Source organism: Oncorhynchus keta, chromosome 14, assembly GCF_023373465.1.
Source record: "Oncorhynchus keta strain PuntledgeMale-10-30-2019 chromosome 14, Oket_V2, whole genome shotgun sequence".
In the NCBI taxonomy this organism is placed as follows: domain Eukaryota; kingdom Metazoa; phylum Chordata; class Actinopteri; order Salmoniformes; family Salmonidae; genus Oncorhynchus; species Oncorhynchus keta.
Window position 1 is genome coordinate 70,633,572 of NC_068434.1, and position 16,658 is coordinate 70,650,229.

The following is a 16,658-nucleotide window of genomic DNA, read 5'->3' on the forward strand; positions in this document are numbered from 1 at the left end:
AGTTATTTAGACCTGCAGTCTACACTTTTAGCATGAGCATTTTCTTCTCGCTAATCCCCCTTTTTACCTTCAGTGCTTGGCACTCTCCATGTTTCATGTTTGAAAGCAGATATTCTACACCACAAAGATCCAGTCCAACAGTGTATGTAGGCTACTTTAATCCAATAGGCAATGACAATAGAGAAAATACAAATACTTTATGGAGGGTAAACGATTTTTTATGCTTCATGAAATGTCGTGATCTAATTTCTCTAAACTATCCAACCGATTGAAGTTTCAATTAAGTTTGCAATATCACAACCAACAAATCCATTTTAAAGTAACTCAAAAAGCTATTTGGACTATGTTTGTGAGTATACAATTTTCCCCAGGCTTGGAAGACGAAATTCTTGAACTTATCTCTCATCTCCTCTGTCCGTTTGGCCCCAGTCGGACAGGGAAGTAGAGAAAATAATATGCAGAGATACTGTAAAACGTGTACTTTTTTTAATGTACCATTAATGTACCATGTATGTACCATTTTGGATGGTGGACCAAACAAAGCTAAGGCGTGATTATACAGCTCTCAGTGATGAAGCACCTTGTAAGAAAATGATCCTGATCATCATGTTTTAAATAGAAATACATTTATTTACGAGACAATGGAAATACGGCATAAACAGATAAACACAGGTATCTTTTGGTTTTCACTACGGCAACAGCTTCCAGGAACGAAACAATATTTACATCTTACAGTTATTAAGAAAATATGAAAAAGGAATAAAACAACAATATGTACATAACAACTGCCAAGTGGTACAGTATTTGGAATTTCAGTACAGTACGCTCTTTTTTAAAGGCTCCTTGGGGTAGGTATAATAACTGGACAGCCTTGACTGTGCCCTTTGTCTAATGCAAAAGAACAAAAATGTTACTGAAGGCATTGTAGTTTTTATTTTTGGTAAAATCATATGGTTGCAGATAGGCTTTACTTGGCTATTTACTCACTTAGAACACACACACACACACACACACACACACACACACACACACACACACACACACACACACACACACACACACACACACACACACACACACACACACACACACACACACACACACTTTATCTCACACACATATGGAATTTCGAATGGATGAAATGCATGTCTATTAGCCCATGTGTGTATCATATTCATTAATCGATTATAGACTAATGTCATGGGCTATTGTCACGAGGGACTTTGAGGGCTTGATGGCTCAGGCAGTGACAGAACACGTCACTATTGCGGAGAGAGCAGGTCAGTTCTTGACCTCTAAACCCTGGGTTTTGTTATAACAAAGTGGTGCTTTCCTTGAGAGTCCGGTCTCTCCATGTAGAGAGGGTCAGTTGAGGTTAGATTAAGTGCTCGTGTCTATATAGACTAGCTTGTTAACCAATTGTGCGAGCCATTGTCAGATAAACGATTTTACAATGCATTATCTAAATAAAATATATGATGTGATGTTACCCAGGTCAGCCTAAAAATCCATAGCCTATATTCACACATACATTAACCTGCTGGATCTCCAGATCAAATTGTTGAAATATGTCCCAAATAGTAGGTTTTTAAATCCGTAAATCGATGACATCGAACAATACTGAGGTGCATATAGGCTTTGATCGTGGGTTATTTTAATCTTCATTTTATGTCACTGACCCATGGATTGACCGTAATCTGATAGAAGAGGGTAGGGCCTATAAGAAATCCATGAATTGGTTTGAACAATGGTCAAACTGACTTGGGTTATACCGACATCTAGCGCTCAGTTGATGTTTTTCACTCCTCATGTTATCGTACTGTAAAGTCAATGGGATATGCTCTAGGCATAACCTCTATAATGTTTGTAATCGAAAAATGCAATATATAAGTTTAATTGGGCAATTAAGATAATTTTGTAAATATTAGGCCTATTTCAATTTGTTTCAGCATTGTAATATAGGATTGCGAATTGTTTGTGTCAGATGCTTTGTAATATATCAGAAATTATGGTAGTAAATCAACAAAATTATGGTCGAGACACAAAAATCCTAATCTTTAATAGATCGTTTATATTTTATATTTCTCCCCCAATGCATATTCTCATATTCTAAAAAAGTTTACAAACTACAATCGATATTCTATAAGATATTTGTTCTAATATGCCAATATAATAAAGACACTAAACCGAGGAATTAGATTCACTGCACAAAGAGTCCTTGTTTTCTTAGAAGTCAAATGCAATATTTTCCATGTTTGGTGCAGACAAGACCGTAAAATGATTTGTATAGTCCTAAAGTAGCTTTGTTGTTGCAGTTGGTTAACAAATTAATGAAAGTGAACTATATATTTCAACACTGTTCAATATGTAACTTTAGAATTAAAGTTGTGTTCCTACAAATGGCAGTGCACAGTTTCAGAGATCTATAATTATTGAGATTTTTAACATGATTATTAAATTATAATAAAATGTTTAATGTGTTTAATTTTGGGGGGATTATTACATGTCTCCTTATAATAAACAATTATATATTGACATATTGTCGAGACACGCCATTTCCATACATGTGTGTGAGTCAGTTGTTTGTTATACGTTGATAAATTAGGCCAACAAACACCGTAACCCGGCCACATGTGCGTGCGTGTGTGTGTGTGTGTGTGTGTGTGTGTGTGTGTGTGTGTGAGAGAGAGATATTTCTTTTTTTTTAAAATGGCTCATCAGTTTAAAACAAAAATAAAATATTACCTTACAATTGATGTCGTTACAATTTTCAGTAGGTTGAAGCCTAAGGAAACTTTATATGTTGCACTCGGTTCTCACTAACGTTACGCGCGCCCCAAATTAGACACAGTATATGACCGATCAAGATTAAGTAGAGTAAAATTGGATACATCATTCATTGATTTAGTTCATGCATACACCATTGTCATATGTGTAAAAAAAAGGACATAATCTATTCTTTGAGTGTCCGTATGGGATAATTTTGGGAAGGAAGCCGCACCACAAGTTTCCACCCGCCACAGTGCATGATGGAATGGGATGGAATCCACCACAAACCTCCCTGAGCAGGTAGGTTACAGGCACAATTTAACGATTTAGGCCACATGGCCTTGAAGAAATACATTCACAATTACTGTGAAAAGGCCTAGGCCTATTAATAAAGACAAAAACACCATATTTTCGTAAAAAGTTTTAGGAAGTCCAAACGATAATTTGCTCCTTGAATAGGCGATGGGCCATTCATTGCACATCTGAAATGACTGCAGTGAGTTGGGTTTATGATGGAAATATGACGGAAATCCTATTAGAAAGTTAGACAAAACGATCACAATTTACTTACCCCCCTCGAGTCCCTTAGTTCCGCTAGGGCACGTCATCAACTCCAGAGATAGAAAGGCTACAAAGTTTTCCGTTTGGAATATAGGTGAAGTCACTCCTCCTGGAAAGAGATGAGCAAAACTATTCCAGTCCTTTGCCGCCGTCTAGTGTATGAATCCATAAAGTAAAACAATTCAAATTGCAGGCTATTTGACACTAAAAGTCAATAATGAATAACAAACACACTTCGATTAAACAAATGCGGTTGAAAAACAATTGATCAACAAATGGTTTTTACAAACTAATGTTCCATAATATGCATACAACATTTAATGACCATCATCAAATTAGGAAAAGGGCAGATGTAGCCTAGCCAGCGCAGGCTGGATTGCAAATGTTCATAAATATGTGCAAAACATATCTGCTTTCCCGTCCTGGATCTTTTAGTCGGGTCTTTTGCCCATTTATTAGCAGCAAATATTAAAACAGCAAGAATTCCACACTGTCAGATGTAATTGCCATCTGCCATATCATAATTACAAAGGGTTAACACTTGAGCAGGAAACATATGCTCTCCATACCTATACATCCCTAATTACTGGTCACCTGTGTGTCTATATAGGCCTACATGTGACCATGACCCGTGACCCAACATAGTGCCCTCTACTGTAGGACTAGTCTAGAAATGAAGTGGAATATACAAAGACAGACAAACTATAGACAGTACAACACAACAACTATATAAGTAGGTCAACATGGCTCCTATAGCAGACATGGTTAACAAATCCATGTCCTTTTGTCGCTGTGTCTGAATTGCAACACTTTCCACACTGCAACTCTCAGAGAACTGCTCAGCTACATGCAGGAATGTGGGGCGAGCACCATTCTCTTACATCAAATTGCACGACGGCCATCTGCAACAAGCATTTTTCATATAAAACAATTATTCTTACAGATATTTGAAGATAGTGTGATGAATATTATTTAAAGTCAGACCTCCTGAAAAGCTTGTTCACACAAGCAGAATCCACCTGTTCACTCCTGTCTCAGGACATAGCAGAGGGCCATGGAGCTTGTCTGGAGAATGCTAAAAGACAGCATGTCAGTCGGTAAGCCTACAAGACAACAATATGTATTTTGCAGGTGCACAAATGTGTAAAAACCTAGTTTATGAAGCCTAGTTTAATCTACTGAGTGGACAAAACATGAGAAAACATTGCTCTTTCCATGACATAGACTGACCAAGTGAATCCATTTTACATTTACATTCGAGTAATTTAGCAGACGGTCTTATCCAGAGTGACTTACATTAGTGCATTCATCTTAAGGTAACTACTTTAGTTGAGACAACAACACATCACAATCATATCAATACATTTTCCTCAAACAAAGTATTTATCAGCAAAGTCAGTGCTAGTGGGAAAAACTATGATCCCTTATTGATGTCACCTGTAATGTCCACTTCAATCAGTGTAGATGAAGGGGAAGAGACAGGTTATAGAATGATTTTTAAGCCTTGAGACAATTGAGACATGGATTGTGTGTGTGTGCCATTCAGAAGGTGTCTTTGAACAGGGTATGGTACAGTAGTAGGTGCCAGGTGCACCGGTTTTTGTGTCAAGAACTGCAACACTGCTGGGTTTTTCATGCTCAACAGTTTCCAATGTGTATCAAGAATGGTTCACCACCCAAATAACATCCAGTCAATTTGACACAATTGTGGGAAGCATTGGAGTTAACATGGGCCAGCATCACTATGGAACCCTTCAACACCTTGTAGAGTCAATTCCCTGACAAATTGAGGATGTTCTGATGGCAAAAGGGGGTGTAACTCAATATTAGGAAGATGTTCCTAAAGTTTTGTACATTCTGTGTATAACTAGGCATAAAGTTCTGAGAGACAGAAAACACATTTTTAATGAAGACTTCAATAACCCCTTGCCCCAGGTATTTTTCTCTATGGGTGGTTCTGGGTTCAGACTGCAGGCTCTGGGGTGTCAGCTGATGTTGATGGAGAGACAGTGGGACAGCAAGTTGTAGACACAAAGCACCAGATTCTGCTGATGGAGAACCAAATGCTGGTCTAAGCCCTACTCTGTCTACGGGAGACTCCAGAGCAGCAGGAAAACTGGCATACCTATTAATTGAGCTGGGAGGTCCAAGTAGACTCAGGGTTTTGGAGTTGACCGGAAAATAATATTCCTGTTCTACGATGTGGTCATTTAGTATCCTGAGATATGGCATCACAGTCTGGTTTGTCAATGTATCAGTCCAACTTAAATCTTAAATTGCCTGCCTGATACAAATTGCCATGAAGGTAATCGGTGTGAGGCAACATCTCTCCCTGCAGACTGTATTTGAACAGACCTTTATCAGACAAGCACAGAAAGGTGTTTCAGATCTCTCCCATGTAATTTAGTCTGAGTTATCACTAGCTCCCCTCAGGCAGACACGAGGGCACCTATACTCAACTGGTGGGCTGCGAATGGGATCCGGACCAAGAACGGGGTCAATACAAACCGGGCTTCCTTGTATCATAAAAACACACATAAAACATGGAATAATGCATAGAATTGCGGGAAAATAGCTTTAAAACAGCAAATACAAATGTTTGCCACATGCAAAATGTGTAGAATTGCTGAAAATTAGCTTTAAAACAGCAACATTTTCTCTCCACCAACAAGAGGGGTGTGAACAGTTTTGGGTTGCGAGGTGGGGTTTTGTTACTACACCGATAAATGACATTATCCATCCGGACCTTTGCCACCTAGGACATTTGTGTGACCGGAGCTTCTCAAATAGTACTTCAGTACCCCTGCTATATGGTACCCACATGTAAGCTGAACAGGTATAATCACTGCTTCATTCCCATATCCATCTAATACCTAAACAGCAATAAGTATGGCTGAGCTGTGTTAGTATGCTGCTGACAGAATAAGGGAATATTCAAAGTATTATGTATGTGGTTATATGAGGTGTATGATGATAAGTTTAACATGCAATGTATGTATTATGTTGAGTGTGTAATGTACAGTGTCTAAGACAATTTTCCCCTTGAGACATTAGTTCACAATATCCTCCTATCCTAAACCCTTACCCTAACCTGAACCTAATTTAAACCTAATTTACAGGTCAGCAGTGTCCATATAGCCTTATGGTTAGTGCTATATGGGATCCTTGTGACATCCATACCCTAAACCCTAACTTTAACCCCTACCCTTGCCCTAACCATTTAAATGTCAACTTCAAAGGGGTAAGGACATCCCAAGGATCCCAGGTAGCAATGATCATAGCCTTTTCCCTCTGACACCGCTCATCATTACAGTGCCGAAGTGTCTGGCTGTTGAACTCTCTCACCTTCCTGACTTTGGCGAACTTAACCTCTGATTTGATGCCATGTAGCCCGGCAACTGTGATTCTGAGTGTCAGACCTATTTAGCCAATCAGCTGCAGACAGTTACCTTGTTTTGACCAGTTCAGGCTGATTCTAATGTCAGTCTCCTAGTGATGGGCATTCCGGCTCACTGAGCCGTCTCATTCAGCTCAGCACTCCAAAAAGTGCCGGCTCTTTTGGCTCCCAAACGACTCTTTAAAAAATATATGCTTTGTTTGTAAGTCAAACAGTTTGCGATAGTTTGACTATGATTGGTGTTAAAACAATTGTAATTAAATTATTAAATGAAATCATACTCTACCTTAACCACAATGTATTTAAACATGCATTGGTTTGTTATGAAAAAGAATGCTATTAAACATTTGCATTTAAAGTATAACTTCTCAATGTATATAAACAAAGTGCATATAAATCTAACCATTCAAAACGAATACAATCTGAACAGCATAATAGAATATTGCACCATATCAAAGAAAAATAAATAACAATTTGCAAAACTGCAGCATTCCACCAATTGAAATAAATGTAAAAAAGAAGGATGCTATTACACATGTGCATTTAAAGTGTAACTTTTTTAATGTAAAATCAGCAAAAAATGAAACAGTAAAACTACTCATAACTCGACCATGCTATGCAACTTGGTAAAGTATATTTATGCAACAGATTATACTATCTAAACTCTAAAAAGAAACGTCCTCTCACTGTCAACTGTGTTTATTTTCAGCACACTTAAAATGTGTAAATATTTGTATGAACATAACAAGACTCAACAACTGAGACATAAACTGAACAAGTTCCATAGACATGTGACCAACATAAATGGTATAGTGTGTCCCTGAACAAAGGGGGGGTCAAAATCAAAAGTAACAGTCAGTATTTGGTGTGGCCACCAGCTGCATTAAGTACGGCAGTGCATCTCCTCCTCGTGGACTGCACCATATTTGCCAGTTCTTGCTGTAAGATTTTACCCCGCTCTTCCACCAAGGCATCTGCAAGTTCCCAGACATTTCTGGCTTGGCCCTCCCTCATGCATCTTTGGTTCATTGGTTGACACTGCGTGTCTGATTGACAGGAACAACAGGTGAGGCTGTTAGTCTGAGCAGACAATCAGAACGAATGTGTGTGCGCTTGAGCGTTTAGGCCTATATTATTATTTTATTTTTTGTTATTTGAATTAGTTCATTATATTAATTAAAATATTTTTGAGATGATTCAAATCTTAATTTAAAAAATATTTTTATAAATAGGTTCAGCTCTTCTGATATGCAAGCCGGCTCCCAACATTCACCTCTTCGAGCCGAATCATTCGTGAACGACCCATCACTACAGTCTCTTTCAACTGCACAGAGAGAGTGGATGCTCCTGTATCTCTGTGCTGCTCCTTTCACCTCTAGACTTCCCCATTAAATTATTACCACCTCCTGACACCTTTCATCTGGACTCCTTTAGTGTGTGTGCTTCACTGCCCAAAGTAAGTAGACTTAGTGGAGCCAGAGTGTCTTTGTGTATTAGCTTATGCACCTGTTGTATTCTATGTAACAAACAGTTATTTCCTGCTTACTAACTATTCAACTGTTATCCAACTGGTATTTGGTGAAATTTAAACTCAGCAAAAAAAGAAACGTCCCTTTTTCAAGACACTGTCTTTCAAAGATAATTCGTAAAAATCAAAATAACTTCCCAGATCTTCATTGTAAAGGGTTTAAACACTGTTTCCCACGCTTGTTCAACGAACCATAAACAATTAATGAACATGCACCTGTGGAACGGTCGTTAAGACACTAACAGCTTACAGACGGTGGGCAATTAAGGTCACAGTTATGAAAACTTATGACACAAAAGAGGCCTTTCTACTGACTCTGAAAAACACCAAAAGAAAGATGCCCAGGGTATCATGACACAAGGCGAGACCCAGATGCAGACACAGGAGGCAGATGGTTGGAGTCTTACAATATTTATTAATCCAATAGGGTAAAGCAAGAGAATGGTCGTGGACAGGCAAAAGGGTCAAAACCAGTTCGGAGCCCAAAAGGTACCGAAGGGCAGGCAGAATCAAGGTCAGGGCAGGTAGGATGATCAGGCAGGCGGGAAAGTAGTCCAGAGTCAGGCAGTGTTCAAAACCGGCAAGACTATCAAAAGGAGTATGGGAAAAACACGCTGGTTGACTTGACTAACATACAAGACCAACTGGTACAGAGAGACAGGAAACACAAGGATAAATACACTGGGGAAAATAAGCGACACCTGGAGGGGGTGGAGACAATAACAGGAACAGGTGAAACAGTTCAGGGCGTGACACAGGGTCCCTACTCATCTGTGTGAACGGAGGCATGAGGACTGCAGATGTGGCCAGGGTAATAAATTGCAATGTCCGTACTGTGAGACACCTAAGACAGTGCAACAGGGAGACAGGATGGACAGCTGATTGTCCTCGCAGTGGCAGACCACGTGTAACAACACCTGCACAGGATCGGTACATCCGAACATCACGGGACAGGTGATCCTGTACCTGCGGGACAGGTACAGGATGGCAACAACAACTACCCGAGTTACACCAGGAATGCACAATCCCTCCATCAGTGCTCAGACTGTCCGCAATAGGCTGAGAGAGAATGGACTGAGGGCTTGTAGGCCTGGTGTAAGGCAGGTCCTCACCAGACAATGTTGCCTATGGGCACAAACCCACCGTCGCTGGACCAGACAGGACTGGCAAAAAGTTATTTTCACTGACGAGTCGCGGTTTTGTCTCACCAGGGGTGATGGTTGGATTTGCGTTTATCGTCAAAGGAATGTGCATTACACCGAAGCGAAGCTAGGGGTTAGGGTTCATGATAGAGTTAAATTTAGGAGTTAGGTTAAAGGGTTACGGTTAGGATTAGCTAACATGCTAAGTAGTTGCAAAGTAGCTAAACAATTGTAATTAGTTGAAAAGTTGCTAATTAGCTACAGTTGTCATTATGATATTTGAATGTATACATTTTGATTACGTGACCAAACACCCTCCTTTCGTTTTTTTGCCTGGGCCTCTGCAGAAGTCAGGGCATTCATACTTCTTGTGCTTCATGGAGCAGAGCTGTTGTGTTTATACAGGACCTGCAGTCCCACCTCCCGTTAACCAATCATATAAATACAGAGCAAAATGGAGCCCTCCACATTGTTACAACGTTTGGGAGGCGCAAAGTATGCTATTACGGAACTCAATTTGGCCTCGGCATGCCTACGTTATTGCGTTACTCCGTTATTGCGTCACACCATCCACATGGCGCTTCCGCCCACATGTTCAAATAAGGCATAAATTGGCTCTTAACGCTAACGTTACTGTCTGTGTTGCCAACCAGGCACACCCATAATACATCACCAACTGACATATCGACAATGTTTTTCAGCCCGGGCAGCGATTTGAGGTCGGCAACTGTGTTATGAATAGCCTGCGTGATGATAACAAAGATCTAACTTAGCTAATGTTATTTAGCTTCACATATTCCTCTCTGGTGATAACAATGGCTATTTTCAGCAGAACCTTTTTATTTTGATGCATTGACATCCCATCATGTGAGAATCTCGTTTTGTGAAGCAAAAAGAAAATGAACGAGCTTGCCAGGAGTCGAACCTAGAATCTTCTGATCCGTAGTCAGACGCGTTATCCATTGCGCCACAAGCCCGCTTCTATACCATATGCCCGCCATTGCTTTCTTATCATTGGTTTATTCCTGGTAACTTCTTGCAGTGGTATTATCTGTGATTGGCTTGTGCGTAATTTCTTCGGAGGCGGACAGCTATATGATTGGTCCTCACCCTGCTGGACATAAAATATTTTCGTAGGTGCTTTTTTTAATTCGTTTTTCTGAGATAGCTACACGTCGAGCATTTTGTCCAGGATACCTATTGTTGACACTGTATGTATTCATTCTAACATATATATAGTTATATTCTTGTGTATTGTATTTTATTACTCTTGTGTTACTATTTTGTTTTCAAACTGCATTGTTGATGGCATTTCACGGTAAAGTTTACACCAGTTGTATTCGTCAAATGTGACAAATACAATTAGATTTGCATGTTTGTCCCCCCCCCCCTAAATATAATATACATATAACTAAATGCCCCAAGAGCTAAGCTGTCATTACTCCAATGTTGGTCTTACACTGTAAATGTAAGTACATGTACACTGTGTAGCTTCAAAACTATAATTTTGATATCAAGGATGGCCATCTTCTGTCTATGAATTTGAGAGTGTCGTTACATTTCTCCTGCCCTACCCCTCGGCTTTTTACCAAAACAGTGGTTGTTGCAACTGTGGCCGGCAGCCATTTTAGGCCTAGGTTTCTAAGTCCTCTCACTGTCAACTGCGTTTATTTTCATCAAACTTAACATGTGTAAATATTTGTATGAACATAACAAGATTCAACAACTGAGACATAAACTGAACATGTTCCTCAGACATGTGACTAACAGAAATTGAATAATGTGTCCCTGAACAAAGGGGGGGTCAAAATAAAAAGTAACAGTCAGTATCTGTTGTATCAGGATCTTTCATACTGCTCTACCCAGTATGAGTGCCCTGCCTTCTGCACAGACCGCATCTCAGTAAACGCTGTAAATATATTGCTGACGCCAGATTGAACAAGCTGCTAGCTTTATGCTAACCAATCACATTCAGCTTCACCACAAATAATTTACCGGGAATTGCCCAATAAAAAAGTTGCTATTTAGAGCAGGAGAGGGCTTGTGGCGCAATGGATAACGCGTCTGACTACGGATCAGAAGATTCTAGGTTCGACTCCTGGCAAGCTCGTTCATTTTGTTTTTGCGCCACCCATCCAAATCACAAAACGAGATTCTCACATGATGGGTTGTCTATTCAGTTCATCCAAATAACAAGGCTCTGCGGAAACAATGCCTTGTTATCAGTAATAGAGGCATATGTAAAGCAAAGTAGCGTAAGCTTTATTCTATCATCACGCAGGCTATTCATAACACAGTTTGCCAACCACAAATCGGGGCCGGGCTGCTGTACTGAGTGAGATAAAAAGTTCAGAACATTGTCTACATTTCAGTAGGATGAGGTGATTCGTTATGGGGGTTCCCAGTTATCATCACAGACAGTAGTGTTAAGAGCTAATTTATGTTTGATCTGAAAATTTGGTCGGAGGCGCCATATGAATGGTGTGATGCTATTTCCGGAATCTCAGTAGGCACGCAGAGGCCAAATTGAGCTCTTTGCTTTGTTTCTCCCAAATTTTGTAACAATGTGGAGGTTTCCATATAGCTCTGCATTTTCAACCTATGAGCTACACAAGCGCGAAAGTTTTTTGCCCCTTACATTGAGGCATATCTTATCCAGGATCGTTAGATCAGTATTAGAAATCATTGTGTACCATATTTGCCCTCTGTAGCAGCCGAACTCATTTATAGACTACACTACTGTTCAAAAGTTTGGGGTCACTTAGAAATGTCCTTGTTTTTGAAAGAAAAGCCATTTTTTTGTCCATTAAAATAACATCAAATTGATCAGAAATACAGTGTAGACATTGTTAATGTTGACTATTGTTGACTATTAATGACTATTGCAGCTGGAAACAGTTTATTTTTAATGGAATATCAACATAGGCATACAGAGGCCCATTATCAGCTAATGTTAGCTAATCCAAGTTTATCATTTTAAAAGGTTAATTGATCATTAGAAAACCCTTTTGCAATTGTTAGCACAGCTGAAAACTGTTGTTCTGATTAAAGAAGCAATAAAACGGACCTTTAAACTAGTTGAGTATCTGGAGCATCAGCATTTGTGTGTTCGATTACAGGATCAAAATGGCCAGAAACAAAGACCTTTCTTCTGAAACTCTTCAGTCTATTCTAGTTCTGAGAAATGAAGGCTATTCCATGTGAGAAATTGCCAAGAAACTGAAGATCTCGTTCAACGCTGTGTACTACTCCCTTCACAGAACAGCGCAAACTGGCGCTAACCAGAATAGAAAGAGTGGGAGGCCCCAGTGCACAACTGAGCAAGAGGACAAGTACATTAGAGTGTGTAGTTGAAAAACAGACACCTCACAAGTCCTCAACTGGCAGCTTTATTAAATTGTACCCGCAAAACACCAGTCTCAACGTCAACCATGAAGAGACGACTCCGGGATGCTGGCCTTCTAGGCAGAGTTGCAAAGAAAAAGCCATATCTCAGACTGGCCAATAAAAAGAAAAGATTAAGATGGGCAAAAGAACACAGACAAATCTGGATTTGGCAGATGCCATGAGGACTTTACCTGTCCCAATGCATTGTGCCAGCTGAGAAGTTTGGTGGAGGAGAACTAATGGTCTGGGGCTATTTTTCATTTTTTGGGCTAGGCCCCTTAGTTCCAGTGAAAGGAAATCTTAACGCTACAGCATACAATGACATTCTAGACGATTCTGTGCTTCCAACTTTGTGGCAACAGTTTGGGGAAAGCCCTTTCCTGTTTCAACATGACAATGCCCCATGTACAAAGCGAGGTCCATACACAAATGGTTTGTCGAGATCGGTGTGGAAGAACTTGACTGGCCTGCACGGAGCCCTGACCTCAACCACCTTTGGGATGAATTGTAACGCTGACTGTAAGCCAGGCCTAATCGCCCAACATCAGTGCCCAACCTCACTAATGCTCTTGTGGCTGAATGGAAGCAAGTCCCCGCAGCAATGTTCCAACATCTAGTGGAAAGCCTTCCCAGAAGAGTGGAGGTTATTATAGCAGCAAAGGGGGGGGGACCAACTCCATACAATGCCCATGGTTTTAGTATGAGATGTTTGACAAGCAGGTGTCCACATACATTTGGTAATGTATATGTAAATAGATCATAAATGTCTATATTTTCATTTTCTTAGAAAGCTATGAGTGCTATTATATGATACAATATCAAGTTGCATCTACAACTTGCCATCAACTGATTTCAGCCAGTGTATGGCTGTGGAGTGACTGCATTGTTTGAATGTAAGTTTGGCATATTGGAAGTTAATGGAAAAATGTATGGAATCATTCTTCTAGAACTGTCTGGCTAACTAACAATCATACAGTGTAGTTACATTCTTCAAATTCATTATTTCACACAATATTTTATCACAGCACAGACCAACTCCCTGACCAAAATGGTTGATTTTTATCCCATCGTGTAATGAATTTCCTCCTGTTCTTCCGTAGAGGAGAGGCGAAACGGATCAGAGGACCAATACGCGGCGTGGTAATTGTCCATGGTACTTTTTAATACATTAAGGTACACATGAACAAACTAACAAAAACAAGAAATGTGAAAACTCAAAAACAGTCCTATCTGGTGCACACACAGAGACAGGAACAATCACCCACAAACACACAGTGAAACCCAGGCCACCTAAGTATGATTCTCAATCAGAGACAACTAATGACACCTGCCTCTGATTGAGAACCATACTAGGCCGAAACATAGAAATAACCAAAACATAGAAAAACAAACATAGACTGCCCACCCAACTCACGCCCTGACCATACTAACTAAACACAAAACACAGAAAATAAAGGTCAGAACGTGTCAGTACCCCCCCAAAGGTGCGGACTCCGGCCGCAAAACCTTGACCTATAGGGGAGGGTCTGGGTGGGCGTCTGTCCGCGGTGGCGGTTCTGGCGCGGGACGCGGACCCCACTTCACCATTGTCTTAGTCCGCTTTATTGTCCGCCTCCGTGGCTTTCTCACCATGGCAACCCCTCTCAATGACCCCACTGGACAGAGGGGCAGGGGCTCTGGACAGAGGGGCAGGGGCTCTGGCGCCTCTGGGCTGAGGGGCTCTGGCGCCAGAGGGCTGAGGGCTCTGGCAGCCTCTGGGCAGGGGCTCTGGCGCCTCTGGGCTGAGGGGCTCTGGCGCCTCTGGGCTGAGGGGCTCTGGCGCCTCTGGGCTGAGGGGCTCTGGCGCCTCTGGGCTGAGGGGCTCTGGCGCCTCTGGGCTGAGGGGCTCCGGCGCCCTGGGCTGGAGGGGCTCTGGCGCCGGGGCTGAGGGGCTCTGGCAGCGCGCTCTGGGCTGAGGGGCTCCGGCAGCGGCGCCGGACAGGCGGGACGCTCCGGCAGCGGCGCCGGACAGGCGGGAGGCTCCGGCAGCGGCGCCGGACAGGCGGGAGGCTCCGGCAGCGGCGCCGGACAGGCGGGAGGCTCCGGCAGCGGCGCAGGACAGGCGGGAGGCTCCGGCAGCGGCGCAGGACAGGCGGGAGGCACCTGCAGGGAGGAGACAGAGAGACAGCCTGGGCGGCCCGCCACAGGAGGCAGCGGCGCCGGACAGGCGGGACGCTCCGGCAGCGGCGCCGGACAGGCGGGGAGGCCCGGCAGCGGCGCCGGACAGGCGGGACGCTCCGGCAGTGGCGCCGGACAGGCGGGACGCTCCGGCAGCGGCGCCGGACAGGCGGGAGCACCTGCAGGGAGGAGACTGAGAGACAGCCTGGTGCGTGGGGCTGCCACAGGAACCACCAGGCTGGGGAGACTTTCAGGAGGCTTGGTGTTAGGAGGAGCCTGAAAGACCGGGCTGTGGGGAGCACTGGAGCTCTGGTGCGCAACCTGGCACCACTTCCCCAGGCTGGACAACTACTCGAGCCCGGACCCTCCAGAGTGCAGGCACAGGTTGAACCGGGCTGTGGGTAAGCACGGGAGATCTAGTGCTTACTACACGCACCTCTCCCCTAGGCTCCACTCCCACAGTTGCCCGGTACGAGCGGAGCGCAGGCAGAGGACGCACTGCACCCTCCCAGCGCCCCGGAGACACAGCACGCAGAGCCGGCGCAGGATAACCTGGACCAAGACTGCGTACCGGCGACCAGACCCGCTGAGCAGGCACCATACGCCCTGGCTCAATGCCCACACTCGCATGGCACTTTCGGGGGGCTGCCCTATAGCGCACCGGGCTATGGACACGCACTGGCGACACCGTGCGCTCAACCGCATAACACGGTGCCTGACCAGTAATGCGCTGCTTATCATAAGCACGAGGAGTGAGCTCAGGTCTGCTACCTGGCTTAGTACCACACCTCGTGTGCCCCCCCCAAAAATTTTTTTGGGGCTGCCTCTCGTACCTGTCGCACTGGCTTCGCCAACCTCATTCTCCTGTAACCTTCCTTGCATTGCTCCATCGAATCCCAGGCGGGCTCCGGCACTCTCCCTGGGTCGACCGCCCACCTATCTATCTCCTCCCAAGTTGTGTAGTCCAGATTCTGCTCTGATGCTGGCCGCTGTTGTTGCTGCTGCTGCTGCTGCTGTCGTCGCTGTCCTTTACCACGCCGCTTGGTCCGATCTTGGTGGGTGATTCTGTAATGAATTTCCTCCTCTTCTTCCGAAGAGGAGTGGCGAAACGGATCAGAGGACCAATACGCGGCGTGGTAATTGTCCATGGTACTTTTTAATACATTAAGGTACACATGAACAAACTAACAAGAAATGTGAAAACTCAAAAACAGTCCTATCTGGTGCACACACAGAGACAGGAACAATCACCCACAAACACACAGTGAAACCCAGGCCACCTAAGTATGATTCTCAATCAGAGACAACTAATGACACCTGCCTCTGATTGAGAACCATACTAGGCCGAAACATAGAAATAACCAAAACATAGAAAAACAAACATAGACTGCCCACCCAACTCACGCCCTGACCATACTAACTAAACACAAAACACAGAAAATAAAGGTCAGAACGTGACACATCGTAATAAGTTTTAATTCCCGTTGTAGTATTCTAATTCTATGACGACTAGCCACCCCTCGGAGCCTGGTTCTGCCCGTCTAGGCAGTTTTTCCCTAGCCACTGTGCCTCTGCATTGCTTGCCATTTGGGGATTTAGGCTGGGTATCTATATAGCACTGATGTAAAAGGGGCTTTACAAAATACATTTGATTGATTGATGTCCAAATGTATGGCATTATGCATTTAAGATAGCAATTTTTATAATTTATTTAGCC

General features: G+C 42.9%; 2 non-coding genes across 2 annotated transcripts; one reads left to right on the top strand and one right to left on the bottom strand.

Moving 5' to 3' along the window:
- Nucleotides 1-10,301: 10,301 nt before the first annotated feature.
- trnar-acg (transfer RNA arginine (anticodon ACG)) lies at nt 10,302-10,374 on the bottom strand. The gene has a single exon. It is a non-coding gene; the product is annotated as a tRNA-Arg (tRNA).
- A 1,060-nt stretch (nt 10,375-11,434) lies between these two features.
- On the top strand, nt 11,435-11,507 carry trnar-acg (transfer RNA arginine (anticodon ACG)). The gene has a single exon. It is a non-coding gene; the product is annotated as a tRNA-Arg (tRNA).
- The last annotated feature ends 5,151 nt before the right edge of the window (nt 11,508-16,658 follow it).